Source organism: Akebia trifoliata, chromosome 4 (genome assembly GCF_017979445.1).
Source record: "Akebia trifoliata isolate Shusen 1 chromosome 4, ASM1797944v1, whole genome shotgun sequence".
In the NCBI taxonomy this organism is placed as follows: domain Eukaryota; kingdom Viridiplantae; phylum Streptophyta; class Magnoliopsida; order Ranunculales; family Lardizabalaceae; genus Akebia; species Akebia trifoliata.
Genome location: NC_141378.1, coordinates 36,926,908 through 36,937,625, shown reverse-complemented (window position 1 = coordinate 36,937,625; position 10,718 = coordinate 36,926,908). Strand labels below are relative to the sequence as shown.

Sequence of the window (10,718 nt, the reverse complement as noted above, 5' to 3'; positions counted from 1 at the left end):
CGAAATACCGAATTCGTCCCAAATATTATATAAATAATATTTAAATTTTTTTTTTAATCTCATCTTCCCCACTCGTCCAAACAGTGCGAAAAAAAAAAAACGAAAAAAAAAAAAAAAAGAAATTTGTTTTTCCTCCGATTTTTCCACTTCAGATCTCTCGCAAACGGTCCACTTTCGACGATCGTCGCAGAAGAGAAAAAGGTCCGCAGCTTCGTTCTCTACAAAACCCACCCAACCTATCTTCATTTCACTTTCTATTTCACCCGATATCGTCAAAAATCAGCCGTATTTGGATACGAAAATTTCGAAACTTTGACCTCGGATTTCGTCCGTTTCGGGGTCAAATCGCTTTCCGACGCAGAAGGGAGAAACGTCCGCAGCCTCATTCTCTACATAACCCAACCAAATTCCTTCCGTTTTCTCGTATTTTTCACCCCGTATAGTCAAAAATCAGCCGTATTTTTATACGGAGATTTTCGTAACTTCGACCTCGATTTTCATCGGTTTCGGGGTGAAACCGCCTTTCGCCGTAGAAGGGAGAAGAGACGAGCACATCGAGATCTTCAAAACCACCAGGTCGATTTCAAAAATCAGCCGCTTCGAAGTTCGGTCCGTCTCGATTTCCGCGCTGATCGCCTCGATTTTCGCGCACACGCTTTGATCCTTTCGCCTAGAGATAGTAAGGAACTCTCAATTTCTATTAGTAATCTAGATTGTGAAAATTGCATTTAGGATTTTATCGAAAAATTTGGATGTATTTTTAAAATATAGAATTATTTTGTTATTTCAAAAATTCACGCCAGAAATTGCATGTTTGATATGTTTAATTGTATTTTTAATAAATTATACGTGGGTAGGGTGTTTTAACGGGTTTTTGCCATAAATTGGGTCTTATGCATTGCTCGGACCCCGTTTTGATATGAAATTTGTATTTTTTTTCAATATTATTGATAGAAATAAATTCTATAGTTGAAAAATGTGATTAATATTCAATGAACTCATATTGAGTTGATGAATATCAGAAAATGGATATTTTATGAAGAGATTGAAAACTGTAAAAGTCGAAAAAAGGGAAAAAGGGTATGAAACGGTAAAATGTCAGAGTCACACCCGAGGGGTGATGTCTACATTTTACGTTGTTGTGTTATATGCAGGTTGGTGAACGGATATCCAGGGATAATGTTACTGGTTGCATGTTTATTTACTTTCTGTTAGCGCGAGGCGCTCTGTTATGTTATTTATTTTAGGCCGGGTGGCCACACTTGCATGGTAGGAAACTGGATATCTATTCTCAACCTTGTATTGTTAATTTCTCTTTTATTTTCAAATGAAAATAATATACATATGTAACTATTTTGTGAGCTGTTAAAGAGTTTGTGAATGCCTGAAGGGATAGTGCGTCATATCATCCGGAGTGGTGTACTATCCTGGGATGTACGGTAGGGACCACCAAGCTCATACGTGGTATGGGACGCGTATGAGAATGGAGTCACAACTGGAATCCGGGTTTATTCCTCTCTATCTTTACCAGTGAACTTGTAATGTAAAGGTGGTCGTATACGAATGGTTTGTATATTTGGGAATCACATGTACGCCTGATAGGCATAGACGAAGATGATTGGTCAGTGATCACTAACAATCTATAGTAGTCGAACGTTCTGACACATCGAAAAGAGACCCATTGCTTACGGTCACGTCAAACGGCCAGCCTGAGCCGGATAAATGGTCAACCAAACGTGGTAAGGGCAGCGACCGGCCACAAAATCAGGAACTAAAAGCCAGAAAGGAATTGTAACATCATGTCCCGACTGGGAGCGATCCAGTCGTGAATCCCAACTCTCTAATTCCAATACTCCACCATCGTGTATTATGTATCTGTTGCTTATTTTGATATATAAAATGAAATGCATGTTTATTGTTTCCATTTGATCAATTAGATTTGTATAAAAAGAGAATGTTATAGTGAGTACTGCTGATCGATGTAATGTGAGTTTTAAAATGTTTAGTTGCTCATCCCTGGCTATGTGTACCAGTTAATCGTAGTTTTCTTCTGTAAAACTTTGTTTATTTTAAAATGATTCAGTATGTTTATTCGTTCATGTTAGGAGAGGTTATTGGCAAAAATTGTTGCTTCCTTACTGGGTAACCATTGTTACTCACCCTTTCATCCTCCATTTTTTTAGTTTCAGATCCGAAGCTTAGCGAGGCAGGAGTAGAACATGAGTGAGAATCATCTGGTGGGTCAGATAGACAGCCAGAGTCCGTCACCTGGTAAGTATTGGAGTTATACTCCATTTGTCTAGGAGTATTATAGATTTGTATTGAGCGTTAGGACTCTTGTTAGAGTATGAAAATTTTGTATAATCCCGTAAATTTTCTTCTTCCGCACTCTGATAATTCGTACGTTATTAGACTTATATAGGCTTCCGCTAGTATTATATTTTGTATATGTATGCAGGATTGTATGTCGTTTATCAGGTGCAGGTTGAACGCCTTGGAATGCTAACATAAACAGAGGAGACCATGCCGAAATTTCGAGGTGCTACATAATACCTCGAGATCTGACATGGGGATTTGTGTTAGCGTTCGGCGGGGCGCCACAGTTAATAAGCAAAAATGCACCATACAAAATATATAGAAAATCAAATCCCCTTACTACACACCAGACATTCATTTGAACCACCATGGAATATGTTTTGGTACTAAAAACAAGGGATCCCCCAAGCTTCTCACTGGATTTAATACAGAATAAAGGTAACATCAACCAAAATCCAACAATCCCCCTTGCAACTGCAGTAGCTAGATTTTTGGTGAAAATTTTATATATAGATCTTTCAAGGTGGCAACCAATCTGGGACAGTAATAGGTAAAAATAAAAATCTAACACAACAACAATGTATTTATTATGACTTAGATCAGATTTGATTTTTTATTTTTCTTTTTTTTAAAACACATCTTTTTCAGATCGAATTCCATAAAGCTCATGGAGGTGAAGCTTTTGCAATGGTAACCATGGTAAGTTTCGATCTATTTATTATTATGTGATTATCCTATCAATGTTTCTTGGAGAGGAAATCATGTTTCATTAGTTATGAAACGTACAGATGAAGTAGGTGACTGAAATGTTCATTTTGGATAGGTGGATGAGCCATCGAAGTATGGTGTGGTAGTTATGGGTGGATGCAATGTCATGCTTACATATCAGGCAGCATCATCGAGTGGCACTCTATTATTGGACAATGAGTTCGTGCTGAGAACATGACCATTCTTAGAGGAGATGTGCACGTGTGTGATGATATCTACAATAACAGAGTGTTGTCGAGATCAATTAAAGCATTTTGAAGCTGGAGATTGTCATTTGAGGGTCGACCAAGAAACTCATCTGAGTTCCTTAGTTCATATCTAAGTAGCGTTTTTTTTCTTTATTTCTTATTTATTTTTTTCATCTTATGCTCCTTGGTCTGAAGTGTTAACTAGTAAGTTAACCTATCGAAAAAGAGAGAGTAGAACTAGTAAGTTTTTGTGGATTGAGGGATATGGGAGGAGCCCTTGATCCTTGCTTCCGTTTGGACTCCTTGTGCTGACCAACGCAACTGGGAACCTAGCGGTAACACACTTAAATCATCCTAGTTTTAGATAGTACCTTATGTCTTACTTTTGTTGATCCCCAAATTGTCCTACCGAGGTTCAATTTAGTTGGACTGATTTTTTTCCTAATTAAATTATATTTATTAAATAAAATAAAGAATTAAGTAATTAAATTTATCTAAATAACATAAGATTTAAAAAGGAGTGGATCCTCTATTGTGCTTTTTTTTCTTATAATTATCTGTAGTGAATTTTGGTGGATGAATTTTCACCTTAAAAGCACCTATCTTCATACTCTTCAACCTTATCAGGCAACTGTAGTTTGCCCCCACTACAAGAAAATCTTGGTTCCGACCCTGCCGCCTAACCCGAAGCCATGTAATAATATATAAATATTTTTTTGTATTTTTACAATATAATTAATTCTTACTACATATATTATTTAACATGACTTTTGTCTCTATTTGTTGCTTACTCGCTATAACTACATTGTTATCTATATAAATAGATTTCTTAAAGATGAAGATCCAACTTTCTACGCCTTCTCTTAATAAATGTTGAGTTATTATGCTTGGTTACAGGTCTGTAATGCTGTTGATGTTGCTCGATTACTTAATTCAACGCTAGTTGTCAATGGAACGTAATTCCATTCTCCTTGGCTGCCATGAAGAAAATATTTCTGAAGGGAGCTTCATAGATACATTTTGGAGGGTCACGGACCAGGGTGGCAAGAAGTGTCCGCAGATGATCCTATAGTCCAAGATGCTGCAAATCATGTTGTGAAGACTATCCAACAGAGGTCTAACTCATTGGCCCCTTATGAACTGCTAGAGATCCTTCTTGCTAAGGCCGAGGTCAACATTTTTCGCTACTTTCATATTAGTTTTTTTTTTACATCATTTCTTTTGTTACGATCTTTTTCACACCAACAAACCCTGTATGTTTTTTAACGTAATTATCTATCACTTAGGCATATTAATATTTTATTATGTTTCTCTTGTTGTGCCAGGTGATTGAAGAAACTGCCAAGTTCGACATACTTCTCAAGGTGAAGAGGGGAAGCAAGGAAGAGAAGTATAAAGTTGAAGTACATAAGACTCATGAAGGTACCTACCATTTGAATCCGATGGAGCAAGACCACTCTTTGCTACCTATCTGGGACTCGGTGCTGCAAGCCTTATAATTATGCCATCGAAGAATAATCTTGTAAACACTATAAATACAGCTTATATGTATGTATATGCCCCTTTGACATGAGCTTCAAAATCCAATTTCTAGGGTTACAGGAATGATAGACGTGGCTATTGGTATATATGTTTTTGCCTTACCTAATCTCTTAGTATGTATTTTTGTTGTGTGGATTACGAACATCATTGCGCTGCAAATTGAGCAGTTGTGATAGATAGTTCTTGGTGGTTAGTTAGCTCGGTTTGCAAATTATTAGAGTTCTCCCATAAAAAGACTTTAGATATGCTTCTTTTTCAGGCCATTTTCTCAAAACAAAAAAAAATTGTATTTGGTTCTCCAAACCATTGATAAAATCAGTAAATTGAAATAGCCTTTATTAGGTAGGTGGTAGAAATGGAAAACAGTTGTGTTGGATGGCCACTAAGTCCCTTCCAAGTATGTTACTAGATTTCATGTATTACCATGTTTTTACTGTTGCAGAGATCTTATGTTACTGTTTTTATTGTTGCAGCAATATGTGACAAAGATGGCAATGATTTGAAAATTGTTTGAAGCAATTCCCATCTGTTACTCCAAGGGGAAATATGTTAAAAGAACACGTCATTTCTCATGCAATTTCTTCATTGGTTGTACACTTCAACATTAATTACTAATTGAAAAAAAAAATACTATTTGTTTACTAATTGAAAAAAATAATTACTATCTATATGGTCGTTTGAATATTCACTTCCAAGGCAACATTGTCAGTTTAGAAGTTTCAAAGTGGTTTGATTTTTGGAGAGGAAGATCTCCTCAAATCACTCCCCCCCACCCCCTACACATACAAAAAAAAAATCCCTCGACTCATATCTAGTGGACCCACTGATCCTTGTTGAAAAATTATAACCAAATCTTTTTAAGATTACCCTAACTCAACTTACTTACCTTCTGTTTTAGTTAGCCAACAGATCTCATTATTCCCTAGAGGTGGAATTCTGTTATTGTCCCTTGACCTGAAGCATTTCTATTTGATTTATTGTTGCATCACCATTTAAGTCAAAATTCAATCAGAATGCCATCCGAACCTTATTTGAATCACTCACCATTTTTACCATCCAAAATTCAATCAGAATGCCATCCAAAATTCATTTAATACAAGTGTTTAATTATAACAGATAATTGGTAATTGGATCAGTCCACAGCATTAGAGGTAAGTGTTGAAAGCTAAAGTAGCACTTTGGTTGAAGCAATTAATTTTGATAATTTCCTACGTGCAATCAAAAGGTGGAATTCATTTTCTTTTGATCATTTTTCCTCGCAATTTGTATTTAATTCAAAAAAAATTCCCTACAATCACAGACCCTATACATAAATGATAGAGAGCCATAAAAAAACCACATTAACTGAATTTATAAATTTACATCAAAGATTACATCACAAACAGATACACAAATGTATCCTAATAAGACACTGAACAATCACCATATCCCTCAATCCACAAATACTAGTTTTACTCTTTTTTTTGTTTCAATAGGTTAATTTTCTAGTTTAACACTTCAGACCAAGGAGCATAAGATGAAAAAAATAAATAGGAAATAAAGAAAAAAACGCTCCTTAGATATGAACTAAGGAACTCAGATGAGTTTCTTGGTCGACCCTCAAATGACAATCTCTAGCTTCAAAATGCTTGAATTGATCTCGACAACACTCTGTTATTGTAGATATCATCACACACGTGCACATCTCCTCTAAGAATGGTCATGTTCTCAACACGAACTCATTGTCCAATAATAGAGTGCCACCCAATGATGCTGCCTGATATGCAAGCATGACATTGCATCCACCCATAACTACCACACCATACTTCGATTGCTCATCCACCTATCCAAAATGAACATTTCAGTCACCTACTTCATCTGTACGTTTCATAACTAATGAAACATGATTTCCTCTCTAAGAAACATTGATAGGATAATCACATAATAATAAATAGATCAAAACTTACCTTGGTTACCATTGTAAAAGCTTCACCTCCATGAGCTTTATGGAATTCGATCATTTCTTTGAGTGGGTAGTCACTAATAACATCACTGTTGAGTTGGCCATATGTTGGTAATACATAAAGTTTCCTTAGCAACCCCTGAACTAGTGTAAGGATAAAAACAACCATCTCTTCACATCAACAGAATTTTGAAAAGAAACACCAACCAATTATAGCCAAGACAACTAAATTCATGAATCAAAATAACAACTCAGAACTTAAAAAGAAAGCAATTAGTTAAGATTATAATCATACTTTGAGCGAAATATAAGTTATCTGAATTTCTTAAAGAAATAAAAAGAATATACAAGAACGATATAAACCAGAAATTTGAAAATACACACAAACCCACAATAACAAACACTGAATCAATTTCTAAAACAAAATTTTTCTCAATGCCCCCAAGCTTTCATTTGAGATTTTCCAAGTCTAAATTGATTTCCTTCTTCTTTATGAGATTCAGGTTTTCTTTGAAATGTGATTGTTGGAATTATTCAATTAGGTTCACCGTCTATTTGACAACTCATTTGGCCATATGATTTTGAAACATAAAAGGACTATAAAGCAAAAAATCAAAGAACAGAAACTCAAATTAATACCTAAATTGTTATTCAATCAGGTTCACAATCTATTGTTAGTTTACCAAAGTGAAGATAAAAAAAAGCCCTAAATAATTTTGGATTTTTGTCTTCGTCAAATCGGAACTCAAATTAATACAGTGAGAGAGAGAGTACCTGTCTGAGAAGGAGATGGAATCTTCGTCGTTCGTGCGAGAGAGAATGAGAGAGTGAGAGCGAGACCGAGAGAGAATGAGAGAGTGATCGCGAGATCGAGTGAGAACGAGAGAGAGACCGAGACCGAGCATGAACGAGAGAGAGACCAAGAGAGAATGAGAGATTTCGCGAGAGAGAGATCGAGGGTTTGAACACGAGAGAGATGATGGAGAGCCTCGAGAGAGGGTTTGACAGAGAGTTAAACTCCCTGGTTTTTCAAGGTTTTAAAGAGGGAGGGACTTCGCACTAATTACAGAAAAGAAGAAGGGTGGCACTGTAATTAAGTTATAATTTTATAACTTAAACCGATTGACTGTTAAATTGAATCTGATCCGTCCGATTATCCTATATCCGACGGCTTAAAAATGTTTGTCAAAATGTTTTGCGCCGAACACCTCCCTATATATATATATATATATATATATATATATATTTATAGAAATAGGTTGATTTATGCTAGATATGGGTGCCAAATATCGATATCGAGAGTATGCTACTCTTTTACGAGTTGTTGTCTTGAAGATGATTATGTCCTACATTTGAAAATGATGTTATGAGATAATAATGACATAATTTATTAAGATTTTATCTTACCTAAGATGAATCTTAATTTTTATGTTCTACCAACAATTTTTTTTCAAATCTATTAGAAATTTGAGTTGACATGTAAAAATTACATTTCAAGAATGTAACATGAGTTATTCAGGTTAGATTACTTACTCCAATAAGAAAGAAAAAAGTACTTTAAGTCTATATGAGTAACATTTTCATCTGCAACAAATTCAAATATGAAATGATATCTTGAAATCCTTACCCGATAATGCACCTATTATGTTGCTTAAAAACATCATTTTTTATAATCCTTGCCCAATAATTATCGAATCCAAACTTGGTTCCTATGTCTGTAAGTAGTCACGGTATAAGTTTGGACCCCATGACTTCAATGAGAGAATTTCCATTGACATTGACTTTTAATCTTTGGAGTAGTATTGGTCTAGACTTTGCTTTAGCCTTAAAGACAATATAATTTCCTCAAACAAAGATCAGGTAATGGATGATAACTTGCTGACTATCAAAAGGGTCCTACAGAAATAGGGGGATTGGTAGACTTGGAAGATAAGACAGTGAGATGGGTGGAATGGGATCAAATGAATCGATGGAGGCAATGATTGGAAGTATGAAGGTGCCTAAAAAGAGGTGTCTTGATCTTAGTTTCTTTAATTGACTATCAAGGTGTGCGGTGTCATCAGTTAGGAGGGAGTGGAAGCAATGTTTCATTCAGGTCTTGGCTGAGACATTCCAAGATGATATGAAATTTTCCACTATGTATGTTTGTGTATAATTTTCAATGCCTTATCCAAGTCATTTTCGATTGAAAAATGTGTAAATCTCTCTATTTCTCTCTCTCTCTCTCTCTCTCTCTCTCTCTCTCTCTCTCTCTCTCTCTCTTTATATATGTGTGTGTGTGTGTGTGTGTGTGTGTGTGCGCGCGCGCTTGCATGATGTACGAGAACAACCTAAAGGACGCACTATATTGTATTGATTTTATCTAACCAAGAAATTAGAGGATAGTTGATAAAAGGAAGCTTAAGAAATTGGGATGGACTCAAGTTGGGGACTGGCTGAGGCCTAGATTTACTTTATAACTGTTTTGTGTCTTTCTCATAGTTATGATTATAAAACCTTAAAGTAACTTGCCAACTTTCTCTCCTTATTGGTGATTACTTAAGGGATTATTTGTAACTTTGTAGATACATTTCGATTTTAAAGACTATCTACTGTTGTGAGGATTGTAGCTTTCTTACAATTTTAGCTAGTATAGGAAATTCTGAATCATGTTATATTACAAAATCTTTGAATTATTGTGTTGATTCAATGTAGAGTTTCTAAATCTTATACTATTTTTGATAGGTATATGAATAACATGATACAATTATATCAAAACAATTAGATTTTGAGCATGAACACAAAAACAAATTAGGAAGAATGGATAACATGATAGTATAGGAAATTCTGAATCATGTTATATTACAAAATCTTTGCATTATTGTGTTGATTCAATGTAGAGTTTCTAAATCTTATACTATTTTTGATAGGTATATGGATAACATGATACAATTATATCAAAACAATTAGATTTTGAGCATGAACACAAAAACAAATTAGGAAGAATGGACCAAGCTTGATGTAAAAAATGAACCAAATGAGTAAACAATAGGCATAAAACATTTAAATAAATGAGTGAATCCGATGTATAAAAACAGTAAATCAACGTCATTTAAGAATCCCAATAGATGGTACGTGTCTAAACCTACTTCATCTCCATATGTCCCCTATGAGCATATGCAACATATTATATATGATCATGACAATTAAATATACAAAAATTAGATGTCAAAATTCACATATTCTCATTAATATCATTGTAAAAAAAATTAATCCATGTTGAAACTTTCACACTTATCAAAACATTGCATTCTTAATGACAAATAGATTATTTTATAATTGTTCAACTATTAAATCACTTTTTGTAAGATTAGAAATATTAGAATTGGTAAATTTTTAGTGGTCTCTGTTACCTACCTATGTGCAAGTTGTTTGTGCATGCATGTGTTGAAGATTCTAAAATAGCAACAAGGATGCCATGATTTAAATATATGTATGTTGCATTGTGGTATTTATCAATTTTAGTTTTCATTTGTTTTATTGTTGAAGAGCGACAAATTTATATAATGATTTTTTATATTATCATGAAAAATTACTTTTGATGTTATATGATTTAAATATTGGTGAATTATTGAGGCTTCATCTATTAGAATTAACGATGCAAAGTTGTCTTTCAACAGAGTGTAAAAAGATAAGGATGTTGAAAACGAGAAAGAAAAGTTATTGGAGGCAATAATATATTCATTTTTTCATCTATTTTTTTTCCTGAAAGATATGTTTTTTATTGATTCATGAGCATTTGAATCACAATTAAAAGAAAGAAAACTAAATAACAAAATATAGATAAGAATAATCCTTACTAAAAAATTTGATCTAGTGATGTCTTGGCTACTTTAGAAAGGAAACTCTAATTGAGTGATGTCTTGGCTACTTCTTAATTGTCAATGTAATTGTCACACCCCGTGTTTTTAACTCGTATCTCG

At 34.4% G+C, this 10,718-nt stretch overlaps 1 long non-coding RNA gene across 1 annotated transcript; it reads right to left on the bottom strand.

Moving 5' to 3' along the window:
- Window positions 1-6,141: 6,141 nt before the first annotated feature.
- LOC147404840 (uncharacterized) lies at window positions 6,142-7,277 on the bottom strand. Its single transcript, XR_015177261.1, has 2 exons — window positions 6,761-7,277; window positions 6,142-6,636 (listed from the first exon to the last, which is right to left on the bottom strand). It is a non-coding gene; the product is annotated as an uncharacterized LOC147404840 (long non-coding RNA).
- Between the last annotated feature and the right edge of the window lie 3,441 nt (window positions 7,278-10,718).